The sequence below is a fragment of the Panthera uncia genome, chromosome B1 (assembly GCF_023721935.1).
Source record: "Panthera uncia isolate 11264 chromosome B1, Puncia_PCG_1.0, whole genome shotgun sequence".
In the NCBI taxonomy this organism is placed as follows: Eukaryota; Metazoa; Chordata; class Mammalia; order Carnivora; family Felidae; genus Panthera; species Panthera uncia.
In genome coordinates, this window is record NC_064811.1 from 184,453,726 (window position 1) to 184,472,586 (window position 18,861).

The following is an 18,861-nucleotide window of genomic DNA, read 5'->3' on the forward strand; positions in this document are numbered from 1 at the left end:
CTCTTATCTTTGACACAGACTATTGAAATATTTTCCTTTCTAATCTGTCTTCTTATATTGTTCCCTTTTCATTTCCCACTGTTTAGTTGCTAGAATTATCTATTTACAATATAAATCTTAAAACTTTCGATGGCTTAGGATATGAATGCATTTCTGTGGGTATCGCATAAATAGAAATAGTATCGAAATCCTGTCCTGTGACCTTTGTTCTACCTTCATGCATGAATGGGATTTAATAAGAAAATATTCATAGGGTGGCAGGGTGGCTCAGTCGGTTAAGCATCCAACTTCGGCTCGTGTCAGGATCTCACCGTTCACGCTCTGTGCTGACAGCTCAGAGTCTGGAAACTGCTTCGGATTCCGGGTCTCCCTTTCTCTCTGCCCCTCCCCCCCTCAAAAATAAACATTAAAAAATTTTAAAAAAGAAAATATTCAGGAAAGACGCAAAGCCTATTTCTATATCAAAAGTCACGGTATAATAGTCATTATGTTTCTGTACAATGTTCACCTCTGCTTCAGAACTGTCAAACTCTTCAGATCTTGAGCTTTCTCATGTCTTACCTTGAACTCACACCCGTACGTGTTCCATGACTTTACGCATGGCTACCTGTGGCAGGTCCTGGGACACAGCCCTTCCAGCCTTCAACATTCATGTTTCTACTTTTCCGGTGGCTCAGTAATACACACTAACAACTGACACGTGGTAACTTTTTTTTTCTCCATGTGTGACTATTGTCATGGAGGACAGGTATCCTTGGACAGCTGGGAACCACCGGGTGAAATTCGTCAACATGCTGTTACTACTTCCCAGTGAAGTTATCCTTCAAATAAGGGCCCTGTGACGGCAGCATTTGCAGAAGATAAGGCTCTTTGTTAGCGGGCACACAGCAGACACATGTGCCTAAGAAAAGGGTACAGAGAACACCTAACGGGGGTCACAGGACACCCCTTATCAATCATTCCCTTTCATCACACAGTAGCTCTGCGTTTAGAAAAAGAGCAGTAAATCGAAATAAGGAGTAATTGCACACAATTCCCCGATGTCAAAACCCAGTGATTGACTGTTTAAAGGAAAGCATTCTATCATGTGAGGTCTCAGTACCTCTCGCAGAAAACAGTGTCCTCCACGTTAAATTTTACTTACGATTCCAAAAGAAGAGAGCTCAGGAAAATTCCACTTTTCGAAGTTTTACCTTATCAGCATAGTAAGGCTCTAGTTAAGCTCAGTATAAATAATCTCTCAAATATTTATTTCTCCGGTATTCTTCCATTTTTAGAGTTGCCCTCATTCTTGCAATTGTTTGAGAGGTCTAAAGCTCCATTCTTCTACCGTTGTTAGAACTTTCCCTTTGCCTTCAAAATCAACTTTTGATGTTAGCGTCCATGATTAAATGAAAACACATTACCACCGGCATTTCCTTTTTCCTGGTCTGCATTCCCAGTCCCACTGAGGTCAACCCCAGTAGAGCCTGTTCTTGCTATGAAAGCTACTTCAAGATACAATCCTTGCTCTGTGGGAGGGTGTTAATGCGACCGTCGTTAATTACCACTACTCTCTTTAATCTGACAGCCTGCTTATTTTGACATCCGCTAAATAAACTAAGAGCAGCGAACATGTCTAAATCTTTTCTCTGAGTTTGTCTTGAATTCAGAGCCCAACAATGCATAACATTACTCGTTTTCTTTAAGTGCATTTCCTTATGCATAAACCCATTGGACTCTTTTGACCAATCCAAAGCTATTTTCTGGCGAATGATCATTTGATCCTTCTTTAGAGATGAATTATTATGGCCATATCCATTCACTGGGATTTCAAACCCCATCATTCTAGTATACTCTTTTAATCAGTCCTTATTGACTCTTTTCTCTGGTTGATTATAATACGGGTAAAGGTTTGTGCTATAAATCTGTAATCCAATTTTTCCACTAATAATATTTTTGAAAGGAAAATTTCAAAATTTCATTTTGTTAATCTCAAAAAGAAATGATCAATGCTACCATGTGCTGAAGTCACTATCATTCAAGTTTCTTATTGTTATGGTCAATTTCTCAGAGAAGAACCCTTTCCTTCCTTCGCAACTGCCTTGTGTCAGCCCATCAGAGTCAGAGTACTGGTGGGCACCACAGACATTGTGTCCCGAACACTGAGCAAGAAAGCAGCCATGCACTGGAACCGGATTCCGAGGGGTCCTGACTGACATGGTGCTATCACCATGGAACGGCAGATGGAACGGCTATCACCATGGAACGTCAAGTCTGAAATTAAGGGAAGTGTGTAAAGCAATGTGATTCGGTGAAGGGGAACTTCGGAAACCGATGTTGTGGCAATACTGGGTAGTGTATCAGTAGAACCAGCCTGGGAATCAGAAGGCAAGGCTGGGTCCAGGCTCTGTCACTAGCTGACTGGTGATCGTTCCCCTTCTGTCTCCTCTCCAGGAAAATGCTGGGCTGGGATGGGGCTGTCTCCAGGCCCCCTCCATTCTCTGGCAGTCTGTGATTTTCAAGTCACAGTGATGTTTGTCGTAGCAATGGGGGGCAATGTCTGGGATGATTGTGTGCTTTGTTCCCTTAATGGGGACCGAGGCAACAGCTCAATTTGGCCTGAACTGGGCTGTGTCAGCACAATGGAGCTGATTGGCTGCGCCCCAAAAGCAGACCCCAGAGAGATATTGGTCCTGACAGGCAAACAATTTAAGGGGAAAATTGGAGCTTTGTAGATAAGACATCTGTGTGCCTGTGATGCCCTTGGTCAAGTCTTCAGCGTAATATATGATTTCATTGTTATGGACCAAAATGCTCTAGGTTAAGACCATTCTTAAAAGAAGCTGGAGACTATGTCTGTGGCACTGGGAATATACACTGAAATTTTCAAAGTTATTTTTATTTTTGAAGACTTCCAACATCAGAAATGACTATCTCTTTATATTTCTTACTTCTGAAGCCAAGTAATATGTTGGAAAATTAGTCAAAATCTAATTTTAATGTTATGTGACTACGCTGGGGGCCACAAAGCACTTGACAGGTTTTACTCCCACTTTTCCCCAACACCTCCTGCCAACATTTTCTTCTGCGTTTGATCCTTTTGCTCTGTTCTTTTTCATACTTTTTCTTTAATATGTTCCCACACTATTTTTACTCTTGAAATATGCATATTGCGATGGTTGTGCCCATCACACTTTCCCAACATCCATGAATGAGGTACTGTGGGGCCCAGAACCCTCAGTATCACAGAGAACGAAGGAGTTTTATGAATCCAAGCCCTTTTGTTTTTTTTTTAAAAGTTTATTTCTTTATTTTGAGAGAGAGAGAGAGAGAGAGAGAGAGAGAGAAACAGAGAGAAAGAGAAACATGGGAGGGGCAGAGAGAGAGAGGAAGAGAGAGAGAGAATCCCAAGCAGGCTCTGTGCTGACAGCTCAGAGGGGCTCAAATTCATGAACTGTGAGGTTGTGACCCGAGCCAAAAACAAGGGTCAGATGCTTAACTAACTGAGCCACCTGGGCGCTCCCGAACTCGAGCCCTTTTAGTGGGTATATTCCAGCACCAGCAATCAGTCCCTGTGGCCTCACCCTTACTGTGACAGTGGGTGCTGTCATTTCAACCTGTCCGTCCTGCTCCAACCAGACTCAAGAGTGCAGCTGTCAGGACCTTATAGCAAGCCCTGTTACAACACTTGTCCCTTTACCATATGCATTAGTCTGCTCAGGCTGCCCTAACAAAATATCATCGATGCGGTGGCTTAAACAACAGAAATTTATGTCTCATCATTCTGGAGGCTAGTAGTCCAAGATCAAGGTTCTGGCCAATGTGGTTCCTGGGGAAAGCTCTCTTCCTTGCTGTCTTCTTGATGTTCTCGCTCGCTCTCTCTCTCTGTCAAAACTAAACATTAAAAAAAATTAAAAGACTAGCAGATAGTAAATCTGAAAGGCAGATTTGACATGATTTAGAACGAGGCAATGATGAGACATTGGAAGTGATCTTTGGGGGGAGAAAAAGACGGCGGGGAAAAGTTAAGTAGTGCGGCAGAGCAGGGTCTACTCGCATTTTCTGTACGTTAACATCGACGGACCTTAGCATGTTCTTCGTAACAGATGCAAACAGAGACGGATAGATTTTGAATGTTTTCCGAAAGGGGGAAATGGCTGCAGAGCTGGAGCTGGGGAGTTCGAACAGCAGAGAACCACTTCTGCCTGTAAGATAAAACAGAAAAGGTAGGACAGAAAGCCAAAGTACTGGGGGCAGAAGTAGTATTGGGTAGTTGAAAAAGCCTACCCAGCCTCAGGCTTCTCACACTAGGGACAGTGTGCGGCATGCTCTGACATGTGCCATGCAAGAAACAGGCACCGGGCGCTGACAATTCAGAAGACAGGTGGGTCGGTCAGGCTGGGCACTGTGCTAGATATTTTAAATGTATCTCACGCGGTCTACGGGCAGTCATGACAGGCTCTTCAGATGAGACAGTAAAGACTCAAGGGTTTGGCGACTTTTCTCAGCATTGAGTGTTGGGTGGTGGAGTTGAGGGACCCCCTCGTGGTGGCTGGATTGGAGACGGGGGCTGCTCCCCTCGTGCTGTGTAAAGGGAAGCCTTGAAGCATCCGCAGGATTTTGCTGTACAGGGAACGGAATTCCAGAGCATTGTGTGAGCAATTTTGAGGAGTCAGGGAAAGGCAGCAAAGCGCACTCTAGAGGTGAAGAGCACGATTCGTTTTCTTGGGGTCGCTTAACAAATTACCGCAAACTGGGTGACTTAAAGCAACTTGAAAGAAATTGATTCTCTGAGTTTGGGAGGCCAGATGTCCAAAATCAAGGTGTCAGCAGGGCCCCGCTCCCCCTAGAGGCTCGAAGGGAGAATCTATTCCCTTCTACAGCTTCTGGTGGCTGTGAGCACTCCAGTCTCTGCCTCTGTTTTCAGATCCCCTGCTCCTCTCTATGTCTATGTCACATCTCCCTCGGCCTCTCGCTTATAAGGATACCTGTGATTGCATTTAGAGCCCACCCAGATAATGCAGGATAATCACACCTGCAAAGACCCGTTTTTCCGAATAAGGTGACATTCACAGGCTCTGGGAATTCATGCTTGGCTATATCGTTGGGAACCACGGCTAGCCCAGCACAAACACTTCGCGGTGTATAATAAATGCAGTGAGAATTCCGAATAAATTAGGACAAGCAATATGTTAGATGCCAGCAGACAAAAATCGAGAATGGCAGGTCTCCTACAGTTTGTGCTCGTCAGAACTATAATGGAAATGCGTAACAACTCAATGTGTATGTGTATCTACACTATGTAATTCAGTCATGATAACTTAATAAAACAAAAAGCAAAAGGGCCACTATTTTTACCCTGACCACAACATAAGGACGAAATCTTTGAGGAATACGATTACAGACATATAATTGGATTATGTGTTATGAAGGACAGCAGCCGCTTCTTCTTGGTAACCCTCCAGAAAATAGGAGATGATGCTAATAACAATAATAAAAATAATCGAAGAGCGTGTTCCTGGAGGATAATACCAGTCCTCAGGCTTTCCAAAATCTTGCTCAGTTATGGTTCTCTGTGTGAGGATACTAACTTGTTTTACTTAAGTTACAGTAGCCCATTTTCTAAAATATATATATTAAAAAAAAAAACCTATTTCCAATCACTGGCAAGAAAAATATGTTTAACAGACCACAGAGCCTCTAGTCCATAAACCTGCGTCCTGCATGGTATAAGCTTACAGAGCCGGACTCTCAAATAATAAAGACCACGGGGTGGGATAGCCTCTAACTTGATTTCCCCTTCCTGAAGCCACATCGCGGCTCTTAATTAAGCAGTGGTTTTTCAACCCTTTAAACAACTAGATCTTTATACCAGTCTTGGTACCGTATAAAAGAGGGAAACATGTTTCTTCAAACCCTGGAATTTTGCTTGCTCAAAGACTTCCTCAGTACACAGAGCACCGTCCCTTCGACTCAGCCCAGATAGCGTTTTGCTAACAGAAGGAAATGTATTTTTTTCCTACATCCCTTGAACTGTGAGTATACATGGAAGCAAGTACATCTACCCTCTCACTCAACAACCACACTTTGTTACATGAACCCCATCCCCTCGCTCCTTCCTTGAATGGCTTCCTCTGCTTCCCACCGGATGGCTGTCCAGCTTTGCTAACGCAACTCAAACGTGCCCACAAAGCCCGCATTCCCCTCTCAGGCAGCCGGTTCTACCTTCAGACCAGCTGAAGGTTCTTCCTCTCAGAGTCGAAATGGCTTCCTCTGCAGTTTCCAACCATTGGGTGTAAGCTACATGATATGGAGCGCACCCAACAGTATGTAACTCTCTCCAAAGTGCAGCTTGCTGAATATTTGAAGGCGATGGTAATGTTCCTCTGGCCACGGAGAGCATCCTCCAGGCCAAATGACCCAGATCTCCTCACTCACCCTTCATGCCTCATGAGCCCTGGTCATCTCACCATGCCGTTTCCCTTTTTTTGTTACAGATGTTCCAAATCCCTTTCAGTGTAGGCTTCCCTACACCGAATCCCATATCTCAGATTTGGCCTGAGCAGTAGATGGCCGAGCACATCCAGACACGCGGCATTGATAGTCAACATCTCTTAATACAGCCTAAAGCTCCCTGGCCTTTTTGAAGCCCACCTCACATTTTTTTTTTTTTTTTCAAAATAGTTTCTCGCAGGAGATTTACAATTCTCCAGATATTATAGTCAGGGAACAAGTCATTAATCAGCCTAACTTATTTCTTAGTTTAGTTTTCCTTCTTTGCCCACGGACCTGCTGGGTTCACTTGTAACACACCGTATTTGCTCGTAAATACCTGTATCTCCCAACTTGTCACCTGGTTTATTACCAAGGAGCACAGGAACGCATAAGAGAAGGAACATTTAATGCCATGGGTTTCCTCAGAGCTTTTCGATAGGAAAAACAAGTCGAGAAAGGTGCCTTTTGGTACCTATATGTTAAACTAGAACGTTTTAAAATCAAGCATCATTTACCTTATGAAAACTTGTACAAATAAGACCGAATTCTTTTTCTCTAAAAAGATATCCCCAGAGAGTGTAATGGAAAATGGAGTGGGTGGGTGTGAAGCACGATTTGGCATTCGTCGCACTACTTTTTTCTCTACAGAGATGCCAAGGATATTCTAGAGAAATCTGAAACAAAGAGCCAAGTGTTCAAGTTCACTGCTACATTATATAGTTTATTCTGTCCCAAACATTTTGAAGAGCATGATGAAAAGCCACAAAAATAACTGGTTAGTTCGTTTTTATTTGTGTTTATATATGGCAACATAGACGGTGGGCCTAAGGAGATCTTGAAAAGTAAACTATGAAATGCTAACTTTTTGAACTATGATTGGCAATGGATCCCATGAACTGAATGGGGTCTGTGAGAATGGAAGTGGTCCAGGGTAAAACTTAGCCCCTGAGCAACAGGGGGTGGCCCTAAACACTACAGCACTCGGAGCTAGGCCTTCAATCGGGGCCTGGCCCTCCCTGAAATGCTTTATTCAGCGGCATGAGCCAAGGTAACAGGTGCCCTGGGCGGGGGGCTGTGTCTTATTTTGCAGGCAGGAATGTGAATGGGCGAGAGTGGACTTCACCTCCCTCACAGTGGTAGCTAACACAACAGCATTTTGCCCATCCCCAACACCCCATCAGAAGGCTTCAAACAAGAATTACCTATTTCTGGCTTAAGTCTTAATAGCTTTAAAGAATAAGGATTATCCGTAAGTTCAGTTTTGCTAAACAACGCCACCTTCTTTTCAAGCAACTTTACTTGACCACTTTGATCCTTTTTTTCTTTTTCTTCCTATTGGTATCATTCCCAAGGTTATTCCAGGACAGGTGTGGAAGAGCTGATACACACCTTGAGAACAGATGGCAGATGTGACATATCAAATTTTTCAGTACTACACCTGGCTTTTTCTGCAGGAAAATCAGAAGCATGATAAGACTTTACCACTCAAAGTATTATATATAAGTCTATGATCATTATATATTGAATATAACATACTCAATAGATTTATTATGTATTGTATATATTAGTTTATATTTATATGTATAAAATATGTAATAATTACTTCCAAGGACTGGGAAAGCATTATGTCAATAAAATAAGAAAACTATCTAGAGATTCTCTATTATACGAGCATTCTCTATTACATGAGCATTCCAGGAATACACTGACTTCATAAAAGACTAAATGTTATAAATGTATTGGGCGTCAATAATATTATTGGTGACTAATATTATTATTGGCGAACTCAACCATGTGAAAGATTAAGGAAATTAACAACGTTATACTCCCTTCCTCGGTCCTTTCCCTACTTGCTGGTTTTTTGGTTGTAGTGTTAAAATTATTTTGCCAAGACGATAACACCTTCAATTCTGTAACCAAAATTCCCACAATATTTTAGCTTTAGTGTGATATTAAGAAAAAAAAATCATCCTTACACTCATCCTTACCATTGCTTTTCTATTCCTGACCTTTTGGCTTTGGTTAGTAACATATTTGGCCAGATAACACAGTCAAAAGTTGTTGGGTTTGTTTTTTGTTTTAGAAGAATTAATTTGTTCTATTCTCCCTGACTTCTGAAGAGGTCTGTGGCCAGCCTCAGTGTTTTGCCACTTGTAGATGACTTCCTTTTTTATCCTGTCCGGATGTCTGAAAATTCTTTTTTCATGCCTGATGCTAAATAATTTTAAAAGAATATATTTGGGGATCAATTGTTCTGTATGTATTTCTCCTGGTATACAGTTTCTGCTCCTCGTTTCAGAGAATGTTCCTTAGTACCAAACTCTTACACAAAGAACTGTTGGGTTTCTTTTTTCTCAAATGCTATGTATCTGGATCACTGTTGTCTAGTCTCCAAATCTAATACCTTCTCTCTTGCTTTAATCTCTTTTCCTGTACTCTCACTACCATTATCTGTTTATTGCTGTCTCCCATGTACTGTTCTTCAAAGGTTATTATTTTGTTTCTTAATTTCCTTATCTCCCTTTTTATTTCATACTTTTGTTATTTGAGCATCTAAACTTTGTTTTACCGAAGTTACATTATAAAGTCCTTCTATGGTCCCTCTATGGTGTTTACTGGAACATCATTTAAATTTTACTTATAATTTTTTTTTTTAATGTTTATTTATTTTTGGGAGAGAGAAAGAGCAAGCAGGGGAGGGGCAGAGAGAGGGGACAGAGGATCCAAAGCAGGCTCTGAGCTGTCAGCACAGAGCCTGATGTGGGGCTCAAATTCACGAACTGTGAGATCATGACCTGAGCCAAAGCCGGATGCTCAACCGACTAAGCCGCCCAGGCGCCCCTCAGACTTACGCTTACTGAATTCGTCTCTTCTTCTTTTATTTCCCTCTTCTTCATCTCCTCTCTTTTCTCCTCTTCCTCCTATCCTCCCCCCGTCCTCCCCCACATCCTCCCCCTTCTCCGTGCTCCACATGTACAGCTACCATCCCATTTTTGCCATGCCTCTGCTTACCATAGATAGTACTTTCCAGATCTTTTGTTTGGTATCACAGAATGAGGGAAACTATCCTACACCTGTTATCCTTATCGGACCTTATCTGAACAAGGTCTATTTGCCCCTAACCTATCAGGTAAAAAATTGGGTATTTTATTCTCTTTGGTTTTCTGCAGTTTGAGAGCTGGGCAAGAAAAGAAAATGCCACATGGTCCTGAGCGCAATGTTTGTTAGAAAAGATCAATGAGAAACCTAAGGGTAATCCTAGTTGCTTATGAATACCATATTGCTACTTTTGTAGACAGTTTCATCATTCTCAGTGTTTAGAGTTTCTTTACAAAAAAATAGATATATGTGTGTTCAAGACCGCCACAATAACAAAACAATATTCTTTCCCCCAAGACGCCATTCATTAGCTTGTTTCTGTTACGATATGATTGATCAGTTTTGACAGGGCCTAATCTTCTTCATTTTGTTTTAATAAGATCGCTTTTCTCAGGAAATCAATGCAATTGTAGAAAATTCACAAACCATATCAAACTTCACGAGCTCTGAGACCACGCGGAGTAAACCAGGAGTCGGCATGACATACATTTGATTTGAAGATTCAAATCGCAATTGCGACCATCTATCCTAACATCACGTGAGGCTGCATTCACTACAAAACAAGATATACAGGCCTGCTCTTTCTACCCTCCAGGGACAGTATCCCAAAAATCCAGCTGTCAGTGGGGTAGGGCGAGAAGGTAGCACGCACGTGGGAAAATGTGCAGGAATCAGACTGATGCTGAGTCTGAATCTATCCAAATGTCGGCTATTTAATCATGGGCAATTTACATGTCTTCCCAAGCCTCGAGTCTCCAGTCTGTAAATGGGGAATGTTCCCATTTTCCTTTTATTCATTCTTTCAGTTTCGCAGTCGGAATATATCAAAAGTCCAGTAAGTGGCACAGTTGCTCTCGACATGGGGTAAAGCAGGGGACAAGACAGGTGCTTCTCAGGGCGCTTCCCCCTCCAGTGTTCATGACAGGTATTTTACTGAAGCACAGATAAACAAGGTCATTTCAGACAGTTGTGAGTCCTCACGAAGAAAACACAAAGTAATTGCGGAGTGAGTGCTAAATTATCTGCTGCCCCTGGAAAGCCCCGACACAGACATGAGCTCAGCCTGGTGGTGGGACAGCAAGAAGATGCTGCTGCACCACGTGGCCTGAGGGGGAGAATCGTGGGAGATGATGTCAAGGAGGTAGGCAGGGACCACATCGTGCAGGCTGAGATAAGAAGCTGGAGTTCTATTCTAACTGAAGAGAGAAGCAATTGGGATGTGTTTATCGGGGATCAGATTTGAGCTGCAGGTTACCCTGGGTGCTGGATGGAAACGCGCTGCAGAAGGGCAAAAGTGTCAGCAAGGGCCCCGGTTCGGGAGTGGTTGGTTGCCATGATCACGGAGAGAGTCCAAAATGGTTGGAGTTAAGGTTTGACATTGGAGGTCGTAAGAGGTAGTCGTATTCAGCAAGTAGTTAAAGTCAACAAAGTTTGCTGCGGACTTGGACGCAGGGATGAGGAAAAGGTGGAGAGCACGCGTGGATGCTCCGAGACAGAAGCCAGGCTCCCTCTGCTCATCTCCCAGGACAGAATGGGGCGTGTACCTATTGCTGTGACCACAGGTGAGGACTTCCTGTGTCCACATGAGGCGGTTCACGTAGGGAGGAGATGTAGAGCTGAAAACGGTTCATGTAGGGAGGAGATGTAGAGCTGGAGGGATGGAGGGATGACACTAGGTGTGGCTTCTGGATTTTCGGCCTAAGGAGCTGGATAGGTGGAGGTGACATTTACCAAGATGAGAGAGAAGAAGGAAGGGACAGGGTGCGGTGGGAAGAGAGGGGGCTTGGATCAAATGCTTTGTTTTTGTTTTTAAATAAGATTTTATAGTGACCTTCGTATATGGGTTTCCTGAAAATTTTATAGCTTTTCAAATGATGTTAATTTCGTTTCACATTCTCACTTCCACTTAACTGCTAGAGAAAATGTATTTAAAAACTGTTTGTCAGATATATATATATGCAAATTCTTGAAGTTTCTTTTCAGCAAGAATCACTTGGCTTTTCTAGGTATAAAATAATATCACCAACAATGAGAAGATTTGATCCTTTCTTTTGCAATGCATTTAAAATTACTTCATGCCTTGGGGTGCCCGGGTGGCTCAGTCAGTTGGGAGTCCGACTTCAGCTCAGGTCATGATCTCACAGTTTGGGAGTTCAAGCCCAGCATCGGGCTCTGTGCTGACAGCTCAGAGCGTGGAGCCTGTTTCAGATTCTGTCTGCCCCTCCCATGCTCGTGCTCTCTCTCTCTCTCTCAATAATAAATAAATGTTAAAAAAATAAAAATAAAATTACTTGATACCTTAATCATATATACTAAAACCTTCAAGGGTAGAGGGACCTGGGTGGTTCAGTTGGCTAAGCATCAGACTTCAGCTCAGGTCATGATCTCAAGGCTCGTGAGTTAGAGGCCCACACCGGGCTCTGAGCTCGAGCCTCTTAGATCCTCGGTCTCTCTCTCTCTTCCCCTTCCCTGCTCGCTCTTACTCTCTCTCTCTCAAAAAAAGAAAATTAAAAATAAAAAACCCTTCAAGGATAATAATAGTAGTAGAAAGTGTTCCTATCTAGTTCTTGACTTTAATTAAAAATATTTTAATTTAGTGCCTCTTTTAGACAATGTTTATTTTTGTTTTTTGGTAAAGAGTTGTTCTATTTGATTGTCTCCATTCATTTATATTTTTAATGAACAATGATTACTGAATTCTGCCTTTTCAGTATATCATTATACAATTTTTTAACTTTTAGGATAGATAATTGCATTTTCAAAATTATCAAATCAAATATGTGTGATGTTCATTCCTAGTTTACGCTGAGTATTTAGAGACCATTAAAGTTTCATACGGTTTGTAAATGTATTTGAATTGTTGTGTAACTGCATTCATTTCTTAAGAAAAGCAACTTATTAAACAAATATTTTTTTTCCCCTGAGTAACTTGGCTCTTTTAAAAAAAGATAACCTTCAAGGTGATTTTTTTTTCTTTTTTAATCAGCCCTTAACTTTATAGTTAATGTGTTTAACAGATTGCAAATTGTAATAATAGGTTTTATCCTTCTGGCTCTTATGGACAGTTATATATATGACATTATTATGGCTGCCGTTTATTGTGCCCTCAGGAAGCCATTTTTAAAGGAAATGTAATTATGTTTCTATCCTTCATGATCCAGGGGTTATTACAGCTAATTTTATTCTCTTATCGAAGCAGATCTTTGACTTATGGCCTCATCAACCAAGAGAAATTGCATTTCAAAATTGAAAACAATCCTAAGCTACAACCATGACTAAAAACCAACTAAAAAAGTACCTTGTTATTTTAACCTCATGAGCACACTTTCAGATTCTTAAAGTTTTTGGTTTTGGGGTGACGTGAATAGTTTGATAACACTCCAGTTTGTCCGGTACAAATTTAAGTTAATTGTTCCAGCATCCTACGTGGTTTACAATTTGTACTGGAATTTTCATTTTAAATGAATTGTTGTTGTTGTTGTTTTTAACATAACAATACATTAATATTTGCATTTCAGTAATATTTGTTATGAACATTTACATTTAAATAAGCTAGTAGTACTTAAGCCTCTACTTTGTTCTTCCAAGGTCCCTGGCGGTCTGGTCTATCAGTGTGTAAGATAGGTGAGCAGGGAAAGAGGGCTCATTTAGAATGGGACTAGATCTGAAAGCTGACCAGTGATAACCCTTGTCTCTTTTAGAAACACTGCTGGACATATTAAAACCAAGGCTTTCATTTACAATAGCCAAATTATGTAAGGAGCCCAAGTGTCCAACGATAGTTGAATGGATAAAGAAGATGTGGTTTCATACAATGGGATACTATTCAGCCATTACAAAAGAATGCAATCTTGCCGTTTGCAACAACATGGGTGGGGATCTAGAAGGTATCATGCTGAGCAAAATGGGTCAGAGAAAGACAGATACCATATGATTTCACTCATTTGTGGAATTTCAGAAACAAAACAAGTGAGTAAAAGGTAAAAAAGAGACTCTTAACAATAGAGAACAAACAGATGGTTACCAAAGGGGGGGCGGGGGACGGGTGAAATAGGTCAAGGGGATTAAGAGTACACTTATCACAATGAGCACTGAGTGATATATAGAAGTGCTGAATCACTATATTATACACCTGAAACTAATATAACACTATCTATTAACTACAAAACACAAAACACGTTCCTTTCAAATATAGAATGAATGTACTCAGTGATAAAACAAAAGGTCCCAGAGACAAACACACCTGCGGACAGCTAACTCCTTCCAGCCTCGGTGGAAGTATAAATTAGTAAATCCCCTTTTGAGGGTGAAGACATTTTACCAGTAAAGATCAAAGTCTAAGTGTGTAAAATGTTGAAACCTTAAAACGAAAGTTACTGCAATTCTTCTAGGATTCTGTCATACCCGGGGACTTCACACCCATGTCAAAAGTTGTATGAAGAATACAAAATATTCAGAATTGTTTGTTTGCCAGGGAGAAGACCTGAAAAGAACACAGATGACCACCTGTGGGTTGGGAAATGGTTAATTACGGTATAGCAACTCCATATTATGACATACTATGCAAGGTTTTTAAACAAGATAGATTTGTATATACTGAGGTAATTAAAAAAAAAAAAAAAAAAGGCTCGCCAGTCATGTTATCCAAAGAAAAAAGACCAGGGGCGCCTGGGTGGCTCAGTCGGTTAAGCATCCGACTTCGGCTCAGGTCATGATTTCGCGGTCCCTGAGTTCGAGCCCCGCGTCGGGCTCTGTGCTGACAGCTCGGAGCCTGGAGCCTGCTTCGGATTCCGTGTCTCCCTCTCTCTCTGCCCCTCCTCTGCTGATGCGTGCACGTGTGCTCTCTCTCTCAAGAATAAATGTTAAAAAAATTAAACAAAAAAGATTTTAAAAGATCGAGCCCTTTAAAAAATATGAGTATTTGCACTTGTGAAGCATTATGTTAAACACTATAGTCTGTAACATGGAAAAAAAAAAAGTGGGGAAGAAAGTGATAATAACCATAGAACTTTGGGATCAAATAAATGGCCTTGTCTCTATTTTAGTGGCGAGGTCATTCACACAATTACAGCCAAAGACAAATAATGGAAGTTTAATGTCAAAAAATAATGGAAAACAATTGTTGAAATACTTAAAGATAGATACAGCAGAATTTATCTATAATTAGCTCCTTTATAAAAACTACCTAAAAATAGTGATAGAGAGACGAATGCGTTCGGAAAAATGGGAGTAGAGAATGCCTTGGCCCTAAAGCCGCTGCTTAACTTACGTAGGTCCTTAAAAGTGCATTTTTTAATTGCGAGAAGCAAAAGAAATCTAAAAATCATAAATAGGTAAAAGTATCCTATCCCAGGTGCTGAACAACAGCAACAACAACAAATTATGATCTAACGAACAGATTCTTATAATTCCACTACTTACGCAAAACTAAAGTTCATAGTTTGGGGTATATCTTTTTATCGTCTCTCTTTACATTGACACGTGAACTTTCTCACAAAGGTAGAATCATCGTGTGAGTGTTTTACGCTGAAAATAATGTAGCCACGTTTTCTACATTATTAAACATTTTCTCAACAATAGTGTTTCCGTGGAGGCAGCGTATTCCACCGTCTCACTGAACTGTAGTTTGTTCAATCAACCCCTTGTTTTCTCAGATCGCCTTATTTTTTTTTTTCATCATTGCAAGCAATATGATGGACATCATGGCAGATAAATCCTGTATCTTTGGGATCAAGTATAGGGAGTGAAATTGTAGAATAAAGGGTTATAGGATGCTCTTCCATTACTGAAGTTAACACACTGTTTTAGTATGAAAATTGTTTGATATAAACTAAGCAAAGCTTTACATAGAAGTTTCTATACATTATATTTAAGGGGAGAACTGCTTAATTTGTATAAAATTGTTAAGAATATAGTATGTTTTTATGTTTGTATATTAATAATTCTTCTTAAGAGAACAGTTACATAATTTGGTTTAAAAGTCTATTCCTTGGGGCACCTGAGTAGCTCATCGGTTTAGCGTCTGTCTCTTGATTTTGGCTCAGGTCATGATCTCATGGTCCTGATATTGAGCCCCAAGTGAGGACTCTGTGCTGACAAATCTGAGCCTGCTTAACATTCTCTCTCTCCCTCTCCTTCTGCCTCTCCCCTGCTCGCACATGTGCGAACGCTCTCTCTCTCTCTTTTCTCTCTCTCTCAAAAAAAAGTCTATTTCTTATACCTTATTTTAAGGAACAAATTATTTTAAAATCACAGTTTTAAGCAATCTATGGGAGAGATATACAAAATAAATTATGAGCATAAAAGTGCTTTAAACTCCAGTCTTTCTCTAACATATTTACTTTTATACAAAAGAAGAGATTATAATCACTATAATGTGATTAGTCCCTTCTTGTGATCAGCACCTAGCAGCAGAGATAAAGAGATGTTCATTTCTCTAAATTTCTGAATTATGACTTTAAACTTCCTTTTCTGGGGCAAGCTTTTTCAATTTCCAAGTTTAGTTGGAAACATAACTAAAACTATTAAAAATGTAGGTATCTTATGCTATAGCATTAAGACATTTCTTATTCAACTGGATTTATATTGGAATCAGTTGGAAATTCAAAAATCAAGACAGGATTTATTGACAGCTGCCACTCAGGGGAGGAAAAACCTAGAAGCAGGTATTAACATATTTCTCTATGTCCATTTCCATAAGCTCACATAATGTGAAAGACAGCTATATGCTTCTGGAATTCAGTCTATCAGAGAAGATTCAAGAACACTTTATTTTTTTTTAAGTTTATTTATTTATTTTGAGAGAGAGAGAGAGAGAGAGAGAGCAAGAGCAGGGGATGGGCAGAGAGAGAATCTCAAGCAGGCTCTGCACTATCAGCACAGAACCCAACATGGGGCTCAATCTCATGAACCATGAGATCATGACCTGAGCTTAAATCAAGAGTTGGACGCTTAACTGATTGAGCCACCCAGGCTCCCCAAGAACATTTTAAAAATACAGCCATTGCAACATACAAACTGATGACTTCCATAATGAGGGAAGAGCTATACCACTCCATAAGTCCTTCTTTGGGTGAATTATTTGGGGTGAAAACAATTTGTGTGGGGTGTGTGTGTGTGTGTATGTGTGTGTGATTTTTTTTTTATATAGAATTCACTTTATAATAGCATTGATTTATCTATTCATTCTTTTAGCCAATATTTATTGAGTTCTCCATATGCCAGATCCTACGGCTCAACGGTGGGCATATGGTAATGAATAAAATGGGTGTGTCAAGCTTATGTATCATCAATTTACCACCAAGTCTACCAGTGATTCTTACCATAGAATCTCCCACAACTAGAGATAAGCAAGGACTGCGAAGGTGTGAGCAGTCAGGTCAGCCACTGTGCTCCTGAAAAGAGGCAACTGTCGGGTAGAAAGAGCCCCCTCCCTCCCTCTCTCCTCCCAGCATGGGAGCAAGGCTTTTGTTACCCACTTCTGTGGAACAACATAGAAATGCCTGAGAGAGGCAGAGAAGTTCCTTTCTCTTCTCCCCTCTCCGCTTCCCCACTCTTCTCCCCTTGCCCTGCTCCTCCCACCTTCTTCTCTCCTTCTCTTCCTGAAATTAATCCAAAAATGATCTTCATTTTAGGCTCTGGCTGCATAGACAAAGTAAAAGACAAGCAATGTCTTGTGGCATGTTTCCCATTTGAAGCATCTAATAATCTAAAACAGAAAGAAAATACTTTCCTGAAAGCTGGTAGGATTTTTTTAATGTTTATTTATTTTTGGGAATGAGAGAGTGTGAGCAGGGGAGGGGCCGAGAGAGGGGAACAGAGGCTCTGAAGTGGGCTTGCACTGATAGCAGAGAGCCCCGTGTGGGGCTTGAACTCATGAACACGAGATCATGACTTGAGCCAAAGTTGGTCACTTAACTTACTGAGCCCCCCATCCCTGTAGGATGCTTTTATTTATCATCATCTCATCATTCTTCACTGTCATCATCATTGGTCATTTGCTGGTTTTTTCTGTATTCCAAGCACACACATGTATATACGCACATTTTGTGAAATTCTCACAGATTTAGGCAGCAGATATTGTTATCCTCTCCTTGCATAGAAGAAGGAAAACAGAGGCTGGGGCTATTTATGTGACTGGCCCAGGGTCATGCCTTTACTAACAGACAGAGCCCAGATAGATCTTCAATGCTTTAAATCAAGCACCAATTTCCCAAATTAACTGTATGTACTGTAGTGTATGCTTCTCTGATAAGAGTTGCCTGTAGAAGGAGTCATTGGATTTCTCTTCTCTCCCTTGTATCTATCCTCCAATATAAATCAAACCAGAAGTTCTATTAAAGAGTCCCATCAGAATACACAAATGAAGCAAGACACCATCTTGATATATCTTTAAAAATCTACGACACATTTTAGATAAAAGGTTTAAGAGTACATCGATGCTAATTTCAGCATTTCCCCAAAGAAATTCCATATGGCTTGCTCTGATGAGCAGTACATCACGAGAGACCGACGTTACCCTGAGAGAGATGGGTCGCATCTACACATAAATCAGATTCTGTCATCAGCCACAAAGAGCTGACATTTATCAAGGTATTCTGCACAAAGAAATGTAAACTCGGATCCAGAAATCTGGCACAGTATTCGAGCTGTGCATCAGAGGGGAGCTGCCTTTCCATGACCGAGTGACTCTGGTGGGAAAATGTCTGCCATCCCAGAAGCTCAACCCCGTCTGCAGCCATCAACTCCAGGAGAGCCTTCCCTAGGAAGAGAGGGGACCTTATTCACTGCAGGAACACCTGCCTACCCAGCGGTCGCCGCCATAACCCCCATGCCTCAGAGCAGTAAAGGCAGTGAAAGAAAGGAGATTCAGAACCTCTATCAGGGGAAATCACTACCTGCAGGTCTTAAGAATCTGAACATTTCAAGTGCAGCTATCTCTTCTGTTCTCATTTCCTTCAGATAATCACCCACAAGTGGGGATGGCTGGACCATTTGGTCGTTCTATTTTTACTTTTTTCGAGGGACCTCCATACAGTTTTCATGGTGGCTGTTCCAATTTGCATTCCCACCAACAATGCACGAGGGTTCCCTTTTCTCCACATCCTCCCCCACACTTGTTATCTCTTGTATCTTTTATGACAACCGTTCTAACAGATCTGAGGTGATGCCTCCTGGTTTTAATTTGCTGCATGAACTTCCGATTTGGGAAATTATTTCTTTTGAGTTCCTACGTGTACTCAAGAGTTTGGTAGTCACCGTTGTGCATATGAAAAGAAGCTGAAA